This window comes from Saimiri boliviensis, chromosome 2, assembly GCF_048565385.1.
Source record: "Saimiri boliviensis isolate mSaiBol1 chromosome 2, mSaiBol1.pri, whole genome shotgun sequence".
Taxonomy (NCBI): Eukaryota; Metazoa; Chordata; class Mammalia; order Primates; family Cebidae; genus Saimiri; species Saimiri boliviensis.
The window spans coordinates 169,393,198-169,411,688 of record NC_133450.1 but is presented as its reverse complement, the minus strand read 5'-3'; the positions used below and the strand labels follow the sequence as shown (position 1 = coordinate 169,411,688).

Here is an 18,491-nt window from a genome sequence, read left to right as displayed (position 1 = left end):
TACAGCCATAAAAAAGAATAAGATGCTGTCATTTGCAACAATATAGATAGAACTGAAAGTCATTATGTTGCATGAAATAATCCAGACACAGAAAGACAAACTTTGCATGTTCTCACTTATTTGTGGGTGCTAAAAATTAAAATAATTGAACTCATGGAGATAGAGAATAGAAGGACAGTTATGAGAGGCTGGGAAGGGTAGTGGTGGTAGGGGGTTTGGGAGTAAGAGGAAAGTGGAGATGACTAATGGATACAAAATTAGATAAAAAGAATAAATAAGACCTAGTATTTGATAGCACAACAGGGTGGTTACAGTGGGTAATAATTCAATTGTATATTTAAAAATAACTAAAAGAGTATAACTGGATTTTTTGTAAAACAGAGAATAAATATTTGGGGGGATGGATACCCCATTTTTCATGACGTTATTGTTTCTTACTGGATGTCTGTATCAATGTATCTCATGTGCCCCATAAATATACACACCCACAATGTGCCCACAAAAAAATTTTTTAAATAAGGTCTCGGTGCCAACTCAAACTGGTAAGGAGCCAAGAGATCAGAAAGCTCACTTTTTATTAATGCTCAAAACTGGAGATGCTATAAATGTTCTTATTTTTTCCGAGTTGAAAGTATTAGATATAGCATTGAGGGTGGAGAGGCTAAGAGGGTAGTAAAAATTCTACTCTTACCTTACCTTCTTCAGGGAGCCCAGGAATTTTCCCTTGTGTTCTCAAATCCACGTGTAACCATCTTTGGTGTCCTGGTTCCTTGGTTTTATTGCATTGTTCCCATGATGAGATTCTGAGAGAAAAAAGTGGTCACACAAAGGCAGGAATCCAGTTCAAAAATCAAACATGGGAGAGTTCCCTTCACCTTTCCCCCTGATTTTCTCAAAAAGAAGGAGTCTTTCACCACAGCCTCCACAGCTGGGAATGTACTGGGTCACACCTGAAGACGTGTATCTCAGAGCCCAAAGCCCATGGCATATTACCTCGGTATCATTGTTGGTTATTCAGGGTGCAGGGAGTCTTTAGTCAGCAGGTGATGAATCCTGACAGGTCTCCACTGTAACAGGGCAGCACTGAGTTCAATGCAAAGTCCCACATCCACTGCACTCTCCCCTTCCCAGACTCGCAGATTTCTCCGTGCAGCAGGACCACTGCTAGGGGTTGGGGAGGGGTTGCACAAGCACTCCCTAAGCCATGGAGGCTGGTGTCTCAGCAGGTTGCTGATGCCCCCTCCCCCTGCAGCCTACTGGACCTGAGCCCAGCTTGGCACTAGGACTTGACTAGGAATTGCAGCCCTTGTGGCCTAGACTGACTCTCAAGTTCACTTAAGGCCCCAGAACATTCCTGCCTGTGTTGGTGAGACTTGCTAGAACTCAAGCTCTGATGCTGAGACGGGTGACTACCCTCTGGCTATGGCCAGTCCAAATGCTTTCTCTGGGGGCACCAACTGAATATAGTGGGTTCTGCTCTCTGTGACAGGTGGCACTGAGTTCAATGTAGAACCTCACAATCACCATGCGCTCCTTCTTTCAAGCACACAGGGTCTGCTTACTGCACGAAGAATCTGTGTGCCTGGTGTCAGCACTTCAGGATGGTCTTTCCTTTTCCTCTTCAATGTCTCTTTCCACAAAATAAAGTTAAAACGTGGTACTGTGATTACCCAGCTGATTTTTGTTTCTTGTGTTGGTGCTCTTTGTGTGTGGTTGTTAAAATCCCCTCCTCAAACGTTTTCAAAGGGAGGATCAAATGGGCCCTCCCAATTAAAGTTTTTCTTTCACCATTAAGAACCTCACAAGAGGCTGGGCACAGTGGCTCATGCCTGTAATCTCAGTGCTTTGGGAGGCCAAGGTAGGTGGATCAATTGAGCCCAGGATTAGCCTGGGCAACATAGCAGGCCTCCCCCTCTACAAAAAATGAAAGTAGAAATATTAGCCAGGCATGCTGGTGCACACCTGTAGTCCCAGCTACTTAGGAGGCTGAGGTGGGAGGATCGCTTAAGCCCTGGGGTTTAAGGCTGCAGTGAGCCATGATCACGCCACTGCACTCCAGCCTGGATAACAGAGCAAGACCCTGTCTCTAAAAACATCAAAAACAAAAACACCTCACAAGATAGGTTGTCCAACACAGGCATGCCCTTGCAGCCTTTTGCAAAACACAAAAGACCTCCAGATCTTTAAAGCATGAGGCTGAAGTGAAAAAGACAGAGAGAGAGAAAGGGAAGTCACTCACAAAAGGATGTGAGGTCATGGGGCTAGTGGAGGACTCTGAAAGGCTTTCATCCTCCACTAGGAAAAAGAGAGCTTCCTCTCCCCGCCAAATCTGCAGTTGCAACTGGTATCACTTTTCCAAACTCAGACATTAGGACTCCTCTTGCCTGTGTGATGATTTTTAAGAATCTTAACTTCTCTGGTCTTGACTTCCCCCCTTTTGAAAGGTAAGGGGATTGGACTAGATAATTTATCCATGCTCAATTTAGCTTTAAGTTCTGCTTCTTAGACTCACACACAAAGAGAATCCAAACCAACATATTCCAAGATCAGTGAGCTAGTCCTGTAACATGGAGATTCAAGCACGAATTTTAAGACCCACACTAAGCAATTGCACTTACTATTCCACACTTCACTGTAGATATAGTTCTATTTTCATGAAGGCAGAAAAGCAGAAGGAAGGAAGCAAGTGAGGAAGGGAGGGAGAGGCCTTAAAATATGTAATTGATATCCATAAGATAGAGCCTTCTTTCCCCAGTACCAGTGGAAATAGAAGTTTCCTGCCATCCTCCAGTACAACCCATGTGTTTGTGGGCTGGAACATTTGGCTCATGTATCAACCTTCCTATTCTTATACCATTTTCTTTAGAATTTGGTTGTTTCGAAGGGCACTTTTCTCTTTCCTTCATGTTTTCCTCTGACACCAGCGCAGAGAGCACCTGTCACTAATGTCTGCAGTGGGTCTTTCCTCAGCAAAACGTCCTTCTTTCCTGCTGAGCTTGACTCGTGGCGGGAAGAGGCAGCTGGCCACCACGGGGCACCTCTGACTATTTTATGTCTGGCTTACCCCCTAACTGATGGTCCCTGGAGCGTGGATCTTGTGATCGAAGGAGCCTCTTAGAGACATCATTACTGGAATAAAGCGCTGTTGAATCAGTTCTCTGATAAAGAAAATAGAAATGAAACCCATGTTTTTATGCAGAGGACAAGCCCGGCCAATTGACTCATTCAGACCTAAGTAGGAACTTCAAGAAGCCCACACAGCCCCACCTCTGATCTCACGTCTCGGAGCATAATGAGGTTCTGTCTCTCCTTGTAACTTGACCATCTTGGCTCCAGTAGAGAAACACCTGTGGTATTGGAATCTTGTGGAGCCAGTGGCTCCTAAAACTCTGAAAGCTGAGAAGCAACATCTGTCTGCCTTTTTCCTCTTCCTGTAGCCAGGCTGTGGCACAACCCGGGAGCAAATGCTGCGGAAGGCCTGGGGGCTGCTGCCTGAACAGGGGGGGACCCAGCAAAACAGCGAACACCAGGCCTTCAGCATGCGAGGCTTTGTGTGCAAGCGGGCTGGCTTCTCTCTTCCTCTTCCCTCTCACACAGAGGCAAGGGAACTCACGAGACAGATTTCTTCTGCAAGAGAAACAGCGTGGGGGTCTCGGCGTTGGGGCGTGCTTGACTTTGGGTCTGCGTCCTGGCAGGGTCATGAATTGTAGCGGCTGGAACCATTTGTCTTGTTTGCTACGGTCAGAGAACATCAGCTGATAGGAATCGGGGAGGTCGCTTTGTTGATCTTTTTCATCCAGCTCCATCCAGGAGGTGGAAGCAGAGAGGGGAGAGGCCTAGAGACCAATGGGAGAAACGGAGCCGTGAGGGGCCATGGGCAGATAAGAGTTGAGGCAAGAGTCGAGAAGCTCTCTCTCACCTCACTTTTTTGGGGTTTTTCTCCCTTCTCCAGGGAGCCTGAAGCTGGAAAAAAGTTTTGCTTTTCAATTTGAGCAATTCATTCCTCAAGGTTCTTCACGGAAATTGAAACTTCTCTTCCTTTTCTCTCCTTACCTTTGACTTGGCGTTAGAATGATGCCCATGTTTCCAAGCGCAGGCAGCTGAGTAGTACCCAAGCGGTGTAGCGATCTCTGACAGTGAAAGGAGGAGGATGATGGCCTGGTCTTCTGGAGGCCGTTGGGCACCCTGGCTTCCAGTTCCTGGGAACCCCACGTCTCAGACAACCACCATGATTGGTTTGGGACAGTAGAAACCCCAAATCCAATTTGAAGCCTGTTGGGGATTCCTGAGTAAATGAACTTGTGGGCAGGGTCTCGGAGAGGAAAGTGCTTCTGGAGGGTGGTACGAAAAAGCAGAGAAACCACAAGCAGGCTGGGCATCGCCCCACATGCCAGGCTTGCCCGTTCATGCCAGTGAGATGAGGGCATTCCGGATGAGAAGCATTGAAAACGGCTGACCCAGGGGGCAAAAGATGATCGGCCAGACTGATTCACTAACGCACTTCTGACTCATCAAAGATACTCTCAAAATATTAGAAAGACAGAACGGGCGAGAAATTCACGACTGATTTAGTGTGCAATTCTTCCCAAGTGTATGTGCTTTCAAATAGGATCTCTGGGAGGAAAGCCAAGGAAGGTGTGTGGTGCGTTGGCTGAGGGTGGTCTTCAGCATTACACACCCCTCAATCTCAGTCCTGGCTCTGCCACCTACTCGCTGTGTTATTTTTGGCAACTTGTCAGCCCTCTTTAGTCTCAGTTCTCGCCTGGAATGGGGATTATAGTCGTGCCTGCTTCATGCAGCTGCTGTGAGAATCAAAAGAGGTGAAGTATGCGCACTGGCAATTTTATGCATCAACCTGGCCGGGTTACGGCACTGAGTTGTTTGGTCCAACACCAGCCGACGTGTCACTGTGGAGGTCTCTTTGAGTCGTGATGGATTTTTAAATCAATGGACTTCCAGAAAAGCAGAGTTCCCTCCATGGTGTGGGTGGGCCTCATCCAATCAGTCGAAGGCCTTAAGAGCAAACACAGGTCCCCTGAAGAGGAAGGAATTCTGCCTCCAGACTCAAGACTGCAACATCCACTCTTCCCCGTGTCTCCAGCCCCCTCGCCTGCCCTGCAGATTTTGAGCTTGCCAGTCGCCACAATTGTGTGAGCCAATTCCTTAAAATAAATGTCTCTTTCTCTCCCTATCTCTCTCTCTATCATTTATAATATATATGAATACACACCCTTTTGCTCCTGTTTCTCTGGAGAACTAATACAGTATATACAAAATACTGAGTGCAATTCCTGGCACAGTATGTGCTCAATAAAAGGATGAATAATTCCCTAAAAAATAAAGCCTCCCATACCTGGATGAAATTTCAGCTGCCTGCAGGAATGTTATTAGGGGGCTGGGGATCAGCAAGGACAGGAGGCCTACCCATCACCCTGCAGCATGCAGTTTAGGTAGGAGCAGCTCTGGGCGTGGAGCCTGCCTGAAACCTACTGTTTCGGGGGCACAAGGCTGACGTGCAGGCCCCAGCCATCTAGGCCTCTCCCCTGCCATCCTGGTAGCTCCTGGGTCCTCCCGAGGGAGATGATTTGCGGTTTCTGTGCTGGTGGGTGGATGCCGGCTTCCCCCTTCCCCCACTGCCACAGGCTGGCCTGCAGATGTTTTCCCCTGGCCTTTCCTCTTTCAGACCCTGTTTCCTTCTCTGACCCACACTCCCAGCGAGGCTTTTTGATAAGCCGTGTCTTACCTCGGGAGGCTCTTTGACTCTCTTACCATCACCAAATCATTGATATCATCAGCTCAGGATGGAGCTACTGACAGAGGACAGAGATTCCAGCTCCTACTCATCGCTTCTTCCTCCCTGGGGTCACTACCACAGGAGTCAGGGAGTAGGAGAGAGGAGGACCCTGCGTCACTACAAAGCCTGTTGTCCTTGGTAGGTCCCCAGCCCAGGAAAGCTGCATTTTCCTCCTCCCTCCCTCCCTGCCCTGGCTCTCCTTGCCTTCACCTGTCCTGTAGTTCACCTCCAGCACTGGGGGTTCCTCATTCTGAACCTCCATTCCTCTTCCCTCCCTCTCTGATTATGGCTCTGAGGACAGGGCTGCCTGCAGGACGGGAAGTCACCCTGCCATGAGCTCGAAGATTTAAGGTCTGAGTGACAGACACTTGATAATTCAACGACAGCCTCTGTAGCGTCAGTGGCTCTCAGTGACTGTGGCTCCTGCACTGAAGGCCATGTGTGCAATGCCCATGGACACCTGCAAAGGCCACTTACAGACCACCATATTTTGATGGGCTCCAGAAGATGACCTCGGCCACACCCTCTTTAGAGGCTTTTTTAATCGACATAAAAATGATATATATTTATGGCATACAACATGATGTGTTGATGTATATAATAGTGAAATAGCTCAATCAAGGGAATTAACATATGCGTGCCTCACAAATTTATCATTTTCTGTGGGTGGTGAGAACACTTAAAATCTACCCCATCAGCAATTCTTAAGTATACGATATATTGTTATAAACTGTAGCCACCAGGATGTACCTTAGATCTCGTGAATTTCTTCTTCCTGTCTGACTGAAATGTGGCACCCTTTGACTAACACCTCCCCAGGGCCCCCTCCCCTCAGCCTCTGCTCACCACAATTCTACTCTCGCCTTCTGTGAGTCTGGATGTTTTAGGTTCCATGTATAACTGAGATAATGCGACATTTGTTTTTCTGTGTCTGGCTTATTCCACATAACATAACGTCCTCTAGGTCCATGTATGTTGTCATACATGACAGAATGTCTTTTTTAAGGCTGGATAGTACTCCGTTACATATGTTACGTTGTCTTTATTCACTCCTCTGTTGATGGGCACTCAGGTCGCTTCCATGTCTTGGCTGCTGTGAACAGCGCTGCGGTGAACACGGGAGCGCAGACTTCTCTTTGACATACTGATTTCACAGCCTTCGGCTACGTACCAAGCAGGGCGATTCCTGGATCACAGAATAGTTCTACTTGTAGTTTTCCAAGGAGGCTCCATGCCAACACTTATCTTTCTTTCTTTTCTTTTCTTTTTTTTTTTTTTTTAACAATAGTCCTTTTACCAGGACCACCCTCCTTTGACAGAGTCAGTGGCCAATTCCCAAGGAAGGAAAGAGATCTAACAAAGTTCACACAGTTTACTGGGGTTAAAACTGGCAATCAAATGTGGGCCTCCTGTCTCCAGCCCAGTGTCCCCCACAGAAGACCTAGAATAGGCCATGGGACTGGCCTTGACCTTGGCAATGACCCCGCATACAGTATCTGAGGGCTGTTCATAGGTTGATCCGATTTTTGTTCAATTAGAAAGTATAAGACAGGGCTATGTAGGTAGCCTGCGGAAAGGAGAAAGGAGACTAGAATAGACTAACTAGAGCTCCTAGCTCATCTGTCTGTTCATTCATTCATGCATGCCTGCAATCACCCCTTGGTTCTACTGTGGCTCTTTGGGAAGGTCTCGAAGGTAGAACCCATGACATTGTCTAGCTCCCACCAGACAATGTCATGGGTTCTACCTTAGAGACCTGGCTCCACATTTCAGGCGTGGAAGATTTGAGTCCTGGGAGCAATAACAGCTCATACACACACACCTACACACACACACGAAGCCCATGTCATGGAGAAGAGAATGCTGGGGTTGAGGGCTTACTGCAGGTGAGAGTGTCTGCTTTCTTCCCACAGAAAGAAGACAGAGAAAATGTGTTAGGAGGCTGTGTATTCTCCTGCAAAGAGCTTAGACTTCGAGTCAGGCAGCCTCAAACACTGCCCAGCTCTGTGACCTTGGGCAAACTCCTTAACTTCTCTGAGACAAATCTTTCAGATAAGATAAAACTACCGTTCTTGCTTGGTTAGTATAAGGATTCGAGAAAACAAATGCAGAGCACCAAGACAGTGTGATACATTAATAATCATGATGACAGCTGAAGTCTGGGAGCGCTCACTGTGCTCCTGGAAAGCTATTTTAATTTTATTCTTGGTGTCAGAGAATGGGTGTTCCAGGTTCAAATGTGGACTGGGTCTCTTGACTTTGTGCTCATCTTTATATCTTCCTGGGGAGATCTAAAGCCCCATCTCCTTCTCACAGGGGCAAGTGACTCAGAATAGGGGATGCCAGGACATGAGTCACCAGGTCCACTGTCTTGGGGCATGTAGGTCCCCAGGGGGACTCCATAGCACTCAGCATTCACAGTCCTACTTTGCTACCGCAATCGCAAGGCGGTACGGCTGGCAGCCATGGGGGAGTTCTTTTTGTCCCCCAAAATGCTTGCTGTATAAAAACAATCATAAAATGAAAGCCGTGGATCAGCGATGGCTGGGCTGGAGTGAGAGGGGGAGAGGCAGCGTTCCCGGAGACAGCCGGGTGTGCACAGCCCAGCCCCAGCAGTCAGTGTGGAGGAGGAGCGGCCCTGCATCCCATCATGCTGTCACACCCTACTTTCTCTAAACTTCACTTGGCTGGAGCAATTTAGAGAGGGTCAAGGGAGAAAGAGACAGCTAGGAGGAGGAGGAGCAGGAGGAGGAGGAGGAGGAGGAGGAGGAGGAGGAGGAGGAGGAGGAGAGGAGCAGGAGGTGGGCAGGGAGTTAGGCTTAACCGTTCCCTCTCCCAGGCTCCAAGGCCTTGCTGGACTCTGAAAAATAATACAGCTTCCGCAGACTTGTCATTTGATCCATAAAATGCACTGCTTGGGTACTTACACTATTCCCCTAGGGCTGCATCTTTGTGATTCTGATTCAAAAGGAGAATTACTGACCATGGAGATGCTTCCACCATCAAGTGGCCTGAAGGGTGCTCTGGGTCCTCAGAGGCCCTCCAGCTCTGTCCTGTGTCTCCATGGGTAGAAGCTTTCAGAAACCCTCTGGCTTGATTCTACATGGTTAGAATCAATTGGAAGACTGGAATAATGATTTTAGGCAACTCAAGCCTCTGCCTCTTCAAAACACAAAACAAAATGCACAAAGCTCTACAAATCAGGAGAGAGTTGGCTTAAGGTCCTGAGTTGCCGAAACAGCCATCTCAACTCTTGGAGTCACTGTGGTGATGGAATTGCATCTTCTATCCTCCTGCCCCCTCCCCTGCCTGGTCATATTTCTTCCCCATCCCTACTGCCACACCTTGTGGATTTTTAGCTCTTCCCCCAAACACTTCCAACATACCACCAGTTCTAGCCACCCCACATTCTTCCCCACGCTCCTCTCTGACTTTATCTTAAAGAACTTGAGTTCTTCAAGGAGGCTAGGCAGCAGGGGGAGGCTGCAAGAGGTCGGAAAGGGTATGCTAGGTTCAGGATCCAGTTCAGATGTACGGCGCTCTGTCTGTTGAGAAGGAAAACTTATGACTCGCAGCTGCATTGCAGCAAGCACCGGGATGAAGCCACCAAGGGCCCCCGCATATTTTCCTTGGCTTTGGCGCAAGCAGTTGACATCATTTCAGGTTTTTGCCATTCATCTACTGCTGCCTGGAGCTTGTGGCTGTGTGTGGCTGTGTTCCAGAGTCGGGGAAAGGTCTGATTAAAAATTGGATGGGGGTGGGGCTGAAGTGGTCCCGCTGAGTTTGTAAAAACAACCAAAAATGCGCTGAACCCCACCTTTCCTCCAGTGCAATGGTGAATGAAGCTAAACCTCATCCCCTCTGCCCAGCCCAGTCCTCCAGTGCAAACAGACCCGGGCCAAGGCTAGCCCAGAGACCCAGAGAAGTCTTTGTTCTGTCTGTGCTATTTTGGGAAATGATGACGAATGTTCGTCACAGGTAAGAAAAGCAGGAGTTCCAGTAGCAAATTCTATCACATGCTTCCAGACGTCACTTAGGCAGCTCTGGGCCCATCTGCAGTCTCCTGCAAATCCTGGGTAGCAGGAAAACCCTGTTAATGGTTCCCAGGGGTCTCAGAAAAGAAAATGGCAAAAGTAGGATATGTTAATATTAGGAAACAGGGCATGTGCCTGAGCGCATGCTGTGCATGATTAAGAATCATTTTTAGAAGACAACTTTTCTGTACTGGGGCTGTTGGAAGGGGGCATCCCTTGTTAGTCGCGCCTTCTCAGCTCCACAAAATCTCTCCATTCTAGCAGCATGAGAAAAGGTCAAAAGTGGACAAAGACTTGTGAGGCAGGATTAAGGAGAGCAAGTGGAGAGAGCCTCTGACCTTGCAAATGTTGCTTTCCATGTTGAGAATGTGGAACGTCATGTCTCCATGATATGGGCAGAGCTCCGGACTTTGTCGCTGAAACAAAGCATGATTTAGTGAAAAATACCCAGCCTCTAGAGGCTGGCAGAACTGAATTTGCATCCTGGTGAAGGACACTGTTCTATGACAATTTCCATAGGGACTACTTCTACGAAAGAGCTTGGAAACAGAATCACCTCCTTCTCAAACCTCATTTGACACAAGGGGTTTGAGGAGAGAGCTCAGCTCCAGAGATGCCCATACAACGCAGAGCTGGAGGGGACCGATGACATTCTTGGAAACGCTTAACAACCAGCTCTCCACCGATTGTAGCACTTGCCAATTTCTGTGGCGTAAATATTCCCACCATGGCCAATTTCAACTACCAAGAGTTAGGAGACAATTCTTCATTAGTCTCTTGTGTTCCAGCATGTCTTGTGAGCAGAGGTCCTGACAGCTTTTGTTCTTGACCATCTTTTCAAGAACGCTTGTTTTCTTTCTCTCTCTCCACCCATGCCCACATTTCTCTTGCCTCTTCCAGGGCTGGAAACATGGACTCCCAGCCACTGGAAGGTGGGAGTTACACACAATGGAAGGCATCCTAGCTCAGAATTATTTCCCTTAGAGGAGCCACCAAGAGAGCTGCTGATCCAAAGCATTCACATTAGACTTTGCAAGGATGAGAAACAATCTTTTCTCATGGCAAGAATATGAAATTTAAATTTGCTGGCTATGGTACCTAGCATGACTTATCCTGACGAATCCAAGTGGTTATCATTATCATCTCCATTTATTTATGAGGAAACTGAGGCTTGGAGGTTAATGGATTAGGTGCCGTTGCTAGTAAATGGCAGAGTCAGGATTCAAACCTAGGCCTGCCTGCCTCAAAAGTTTTTTTACTCTGCTTTGCTGCCTCTTCATGACAAAAGCCCCTGTGTGCAAGAGTTCTGAGGCCCACAGATTTGCCCATAGTGGGAAACAGGTCTCCCTGCCAGAGAAAGCCAGTTATCTTTGGTAATCAGCTCCACCTCCAGGGAAGTCTGGAAAGAAGTCTGACCATCTGCAGCTTCCAAGAAGATTGATTCATCATGTCCAAGCCACTGCTGTTCAGGGCAGGGCAAGGATCCCCTAAAGAACTCTTAACCTGATGAGTATTGCACTTTCAGGACAGCTGGTGGACTAAATGAGGGCCCCCTACAGCCACTGAGAGACCCCGGCACCGTGGGATTGCAAACATTGCAACAATTCAGTAGGAACTTATCACCATGAAATTATATAACACCCACAGACCAGGTTGGAGGGGAGCTCCTAGGGTTGTCACAGCCAGGATGACAAGACCCTAGGAAGCAGCTGCCTGGCTTTAACTTCCAGAAGGTCCCATGTGGCTCAGGTTAGGCGTCTTTTAAGCACTTATTGACCACCTGTTATGTACATACCACTACAATCACCGCTACTCATGAGACCCTACTTCAGAAACTGACAAAGGATTCCAATCTCTAGGTATTTTTTTTAAAAGTCTGACAAACGTACTAAAATAAGGTCATATTTGGTCTGACATTTAATGAATCATGTTTGCTGAAAAGGAAAAAAATACAGAGACTCAGGACCGTCTTGGAAAATACCCGACGTGGAAATGTTGCTGGCTGATGCAAATGAAACAGAAGAGGCGAGGGAGGCCCGTCCGTCCTGCCCGATTCTGTGTTCAGCGCCAGCCCAGAGCAGCACTCGGAGAATGTCCATGATGTTTCCTTAATATACAAGAGTTTTCTGAGCCGCTTTGATAGTTCTTCCATCTTTTCTGAACCCTGAAGAAGTCAGTGAGGTTGATCTACATGCCAAATCAGGAGGGCAGAGAGGCATTCCTGCCACGGTCTCTCCCAGAATATTTAAGAAACACACCTGGCTACTGAGTAGCGCATCTGAGTAGCCACACAACCTCTAAGCCTGTGCCCTGTGGTTCCACCGTCGCTGCTTTCCAGAAAAGCAGGTCCCTATGGGTGTGGCCCCCACCCCGTCACCACTGTCTGAAGCTGCGGAGCTCCTGACACAGACTGAAGAACACAACCCAAGGTGTGAGTGGATGAACATAAAATGGCTGAGTGCCTGCATGCTGAGCTCTGGAAAATGCAAACTTCACAGACCATTTCTTTCTCTGGGCTCAGCCCAGCTCCTCCCAAGCCTTGGCATTCTGCAGTCCAAGAGTAGTAATAGTAACTAATAATAGAAATCATTTCCAATAATAACACATGGCCTGATCCTACTATAGAGTCATAGGGATTAAAATATTCTTTTTATAAAAGAAGCTATTTGTTCCATCATTCGACCTTTGGCAAACACAGCCACCAGATCCTCCTCGGTCTCCCTGGACTGGCCTTTGCATACACGGTTCAGGAAATTCCAGTCCGTGCACCGCATATAGGGACCCCTGCCCCTAACAAAATTTGTCATCTTCCTTTTTCCCCTCCTTCATACTGGCACCATTTACATTCCAAAATCTTGCACAGGAGCATGCTTCTCCTCTTCTCAAATGCCTTAGATGGTTCCCCACTGTTTAGGTAATAGACTCCCAATCCTTTCAGCATCAAACGCCCCAAACTCTACACCAGCCTCACATCCTACTGCCTCCTTCACCTATTGCCCACCCTGGAATCTCATGCTCTAGTAAAAATTATCTATTCATTTTCCTGAACACACTTTTTGTTTAGTTTCCAGTAAAGGAACATTTACATACAGTGAAATGCATAGATCTCAAATACACAATTTTATGAGTTTTGATACATGAAAATACCACCCCCTCAATATTTCCATATCTCAGAAAGCATCTTAGGTCTCCCCACAGACAGTGTTCTCCCCAGTAAGCAACCACCATCTTGGTTTCCATTGCCACAGGCTGCTTTGCCTGCCTGGAACTTTACAGAAAAGAAGCAGAGCATATACTCTTTTGTGTCTGACTCCTTTCATAAAGCATAATAATTTTGATGTTAATATATCTTGCTACGTGCAGTAGTAATCCATTCTTTTTCATTGCTGAATAGTATTCTGTGATATGAACATGGCACAATGTTTATATTCATTCATCCATTGGAGATACTTGGACTGTTTGCAGGTTTTGGCTATCATTCATAAAACTGCAATGAACACTTCCAGCACAAGTCTATCTGTAGATGGATGTTTTCATTTTTTTAGGTAAATACCTAGGGGTGGAATTACTGGGATATGGGATAGTACATGTTTGAATTTGTAAGCAACTGTTAAACTTTTCCAAAGTGGTTGTGCCATTTTGTACCCCCAGCAACCATGTAAGAGATTGAATAGACTCTGCATCTTCTTGCCTCTGAGTCTTTGTTTCCATTGTTTCTTCAATCGGGAAAGCCCTCTAGCTACTGCCTGGCTCTTCTCCTGCAAGTTACCTCTATTAAGCCACCGAATCTCTATAACATATGCATCCAGCATGCATAATACCCACATCCATTGACACAGCTTCTCACTCCCATGGTGTCCGAGGCAGTTCTATGTCAGCAGGATGCTTCTGGGGTAAGTTTGCTCCACCAGGTCATTTAGAGACTAGGATGGCAGCTCTTCTCTCCCCAAATAAAGCTTACTAAGCAACTCAGGCATCAGCATTTAGCCATGAACAAGGAATGAAAGGATGGAGAAGGAACGCCTTTTCCTTTACGGATGGCCCAGAGGTAATCATCGTCCCTTTGGCTAACATTCCATTGAGAACTCATCTCAGGCCTTACACAGGTGAAGGAGGGCTGTGAATCTGAGTGCCATGTTGGACAGCTGCTTATCAACGACACATCTATACTATCGCAGGGGAAACGCACATCTTTAGTGTACAGTTAGGCCTCTCCAGCACACCAGTGGTTAGAGTATTAAAGTCCTTTTCAGGCTGGCTGAGCCCAGTGAACCTGCCCTGTAACCTGTGCGGAATTAACTCCTCCCTCTATTGTGCTCACTTTATGCCTGCGCTCCTGTGATACAGCAAGGCTTATCACAGTTATTTATGTTATGTGTTTTCTCCACTAGATGGCGCTCTCTTGGAGGGCTCTGAGCTCTGGTCAGCTGGGATGCCAGGGCTTGGCACACGCTGGAGTCTCCATGAGTGTTTGCTGAATCCACTGTGGAAGGGACATGGAGCGCCCCCCAACTCCTCCTCTTGAACACACTGCTTGGACACACACGTCCCAGCTCTCTGGCACCTAGGTGAGGCGGTGTGACTTTTTCTTGCCAATGCAACGTGAGCCATGACTTGGCCATCTCCAGACTGACACAGGAAGGAGTGGGTGAAGTGCCCACATTTGAGGTCTCCCAGGTCTCTGTTCCCTCACCTGCCAGCTGCCTGCAGGAGCTCCAGCAAAGGACTCCTGAGCCGACATGCAAAGCCTGTGCCCTGAAGACTGTGTGGAGAGGCGCTCCTGTGGGGGCACTGCTCGCTAACCAGTTAGCCCACCCTGACAAGCACACTCACATTGTGTGAGCCAAAGAAGCGCAGCTCAGAGAAGGATGGCCAGTTTCCTTGCCTGTCCACATCCTGTTACTACTTGACACAAGATGCCAATCACACATTCACCCCTCATGACGCTACTGTCTAGGCACAGTTTTCAGAGTGTAAGTTGAACTGATTTTGTACCTAACCCTGCTACTGATCCCACGGACTCTTAAATGCTATTAATTTCTTCCGCACCCCATTTGACTATCAGCTCTGAAGACGCAGGTGCAAATTCTTCCTCTGTGCCCTAAGTCTGCAGCTATTAATTTAGTAAATATTTGTTGAGTGCCTACCACATGTCACTCCCTATTCTAGGGACTAGAGATAGAGAAGTAACCAAACAGAATGAGTACCCGTCCTCAAGGAATTTACGCTACAGAGGGAGAGACAGATAATAAATAAATATGACTATTGAAAAAGTAGGAACGACAGAAATCCCTGGACGAGCCACTCCTATAGTGTGGTGCCCTTCCTTACCAGTGTCTTCTACATAAGCATTTTCACATTGATTTGGGTAAATAATTGGTTAATGTCTGTTTCACAGAACTGTGAGATCCATGAGGCTGGGGCCCCACTCTGTCCCCAGCATACACATACATAGAAAACACTGCATAAATATCGATGGAACAAAAAAAGTTACAATGATTATAATATCTGCTGTCTGCTAAGAACCAGGTATTTTCCAGGCACCAAACAAAGGCTTTTGCATGCACCATCTCATGTAATCTTTATATCATCCCTGCAAAGTAGTTATTATTATCTCTGTGTTAGCAGCGAAGGAACTGTGGCTCAGAGAGGTGAAGTGACCGGCTCAATGCCACATGGCTAGCGGTAAGCGGCAAAGTTGACTTTATAATCCATGCACTTTTCTCAGGACTGCACTGTGACCCACAGCAAGTGCTTTTTAATGCCCCATATATTTTTTCTCAACAATGAGGAGCAACAACTACGGGCCACGGTTCCTACAAGCTGGACCATCCATCCCTCTTTGCAATTTGCCTCTGGTCAGCTTGGGCTCCCGTCCCCGGCAGATGGAAGATGTGGGCTTGTGGTAATTACAGAGCGTGTTGTCCTTTTCATTTATGTCTTCACAATCCAGCTTGACATTGTGTCATAAAAGTTTATGTACTGTGTTCTCTCTGCTCCTTACTAATATTCTCTGGCGTTCTCCCTAGCCATCCGGAATCAATACCATCGCTCCTCTCTCAATAAAGAAGGGAGCTATGAACAAGGCCCAAATGTGCACGATGACTATTTGCAGCAATTAGACGTCACACTGAAAAATGGCCACGCTGAAGGAGAGTGGGCAAGATCTAAGGACCGGCACATCACTAATGTCCTTCGCCAGGGACCCTGGAAATTGGAGTGCTTAAAAAATATCTTCTCTCCTCTCCCCTCTTCTCTGACTCACACTCTCTGTCTCTTTCTTTCTCACAAGAGATAAGGAGAGAGAAGAGCATTCAAATTAGGGACGGCAGCAATCGATTTTTACTTGCAGTTGGTGGATTGTAATCAATGTTAATTAACCAGATTCTTTTTCTGCAGAGGTTGGGACAGGAGAGTAACTGCACAATATTTTTGATGAAGACAACAGATATTAATGGGCTTTGGTACGGTCAGAGGGCAGGAGGGAGAAGGAAGGTGGGTACTGAGAGGCCTGGTGGAAAAGAAACTGCACAGAAAGAGGAGAGCTTTGAACCAGGCCATGGTGGTCCCATCTATGGGCTCTGATAGCTGTTTTGGAAGCTGGAGAAGGGAGGCCCTGCTGTTTACATATCCTTGACCAAAGTACAGGTTTCCTTTCCCAGGAAAAGTGGGCTTCATCAGGGAATGTTTCCCACATTGTCAACGAAGTCAGTGGCATCCACCAGGAGGGTGACAGATGAGTCTGGTCAAGCACCTCCCTGTAATGCCAATCATTCTGGAATGTTGCTCATTCCTGGACATTGTGCCACAATGGAAAGGGCATGGAATTTAGTAATAGAAGGTTTGGGTTTGCGCTGCAGGTGGTGCTGTGGAATTGCAGGCGAGTGACAGAACGCTTGGGAGCCTCCATTACTCATCTACCAGGGATGTGATTACAGTAACTGCCCTTATGAGAGCTGACATAGACTCAAGGAAGGTTCGACACGGAGCCGCACTGTGCCATGCTATGGGACTGTCAGCAGCTACAGTGCTCACAGGCAGCCGCGACAAAACCCCAGGGCCTCTGGTGTCAACCTGCTGCATACTAGACGACCCCTGAGGCTTCTTTCTGATCTCTAATCTTGTAGGAGGTTGTCTTGGTAGCAATCCATGTCAATTTTTTGGAAAAGATTATCTATCTCTATGTGTAGCAATGAGGAGAGGCCCCCAAAACATGCCAGTGTTACTTTTTTCAATATCCCAGAAGAAGTAAAAAAATTAGAACTGTTGGAAACATGATAGAGCTGCCAAAAATAAAACCAAAAATTCTATCTATTTGGAAACAGTGCAAGCATTACAAATTTTTGGTCAGTTAAGAAAGTAAGGAAAGAGGATGCCTACAGGTACCATCCCCTAGCAAGACCTAAAACAGCCGGGTTCTCCAGGCTTCCCCAATACTCTTTTGGTTCAAATGGTGCCTCTGCCTCCAAGTGAGGCTCCCAAAGCCTTCAACTAAGAGAAGGGCATGCATGGTTTTCATGTTCTTAAAACCTTCTGAGGGTAGGGTGTACACTGGGGACACCTGTAACAGGTGACATCGTCATGCAAGAAAATAATTCCTAATTCCTCAGGGTGGTTCCTTGGTGTCTGGGATGTAAGAATCACAATTGCGGAGCTACATGCTAGCTCCTCCTTTCCACAGCACCTTTAGATGTCTTTCCCTTAAGAAAGGGAAGTGAAAAGAGAGAAGAGGAGAAAGAGGAGAGATGAACGAAGGAGGAGCAGAGGAGGGTGTCAAGGACACGGTCAAGGCACTCTGCTAAGCACCTGCCATGAGGCAGGCCCCGTGTCCCGGAGTGCGGACCATCGGTGAAACGCCATCTCTGCACACGAGCTGCTCACAGAATGCTGGGGGTGATAGGAGGAAGGCAAATTAGGAGATAATTACCATGGGAGTATTTATCTGGGGTACAGAGGGGATGCGTTCCTCAGGGGGGCTTAGGGGTTTGGAGAAAAGAGGCTTCTCTAAAGAAAGGACATTGTGAGTGAAGAGAAGGACAAAAGAGCAGAAAGGATAAGGAGCAGAGGAAACACGAGAGGGAGGGAAGCCAGGAGATAGCAGGGAAGACAAATGATTACTTCACCCCAGGATTTATATAGTTAGCTCCTATGCAAATCTGGTCTCATTGATCTGTGACTTCAGTGAATAAAGCTGCCTTTTCTGGAGCCATTGATTGCAAAGCTGGCTGAGAAGACCTGGTCAGTCCTGATCAGGCCTGGGGAGTGAGCTCACAGTTGGTGTATTGAATTAGGGAAGGGCAATTGCCCAAGCGACCAAATGTGTTGTGTTGAGGGAGGGAGTTTCGCACGCAGTACCCCTCCCTCTTTGATGGAAAGCACTGTAGTCTGACAAACAGAACCATTAGCCCCAAAGCAGGGGCCCCTCTTGGCCTGGTGTAAGGTGAGGGGGTGGTCAGCATGCTTTGAAGGAGATCAATCCCCCAAAGCTCGTGGGGTTCCACATAGTCCCAAGAGGGTATGGACCTTGAGTCAGAGCCAGTCTGAGCAGCTGGGGGAAATGGGATGTGGGTTCCATGGGGCGCTCCTGTGAGCAAAGGGGAAGAGGGAAAAACAGAGGGCCCTCCTCAGCTGCCTGTAGTCAATGTTCCCAGGGCTGGGTCCGA

General features: G+C 47.4%; 1 protein-coding gene across 2 annotated transcripts in view; it reads right to left on the bottom strand.

The window, feature by feature from the left end:
- Positions 1-18,491, bottom strand: part of CCDC171 (coiled-coil domain containing 171) — a 545,371-nt gene that overhangs the window by 50,939 nt on the left and 475,941 nt on the right. For both annotated transcript variants that reach the window (XM_074394866.1, XM_074394867.1), the window contains exon 35: positions 692-803. The gene's annotated coding sequence lies outside the window, so the exon portion shown is untranslated. The remainder of the gene's footprint in view (positions 1-691; positions 804-18,491) is intronic.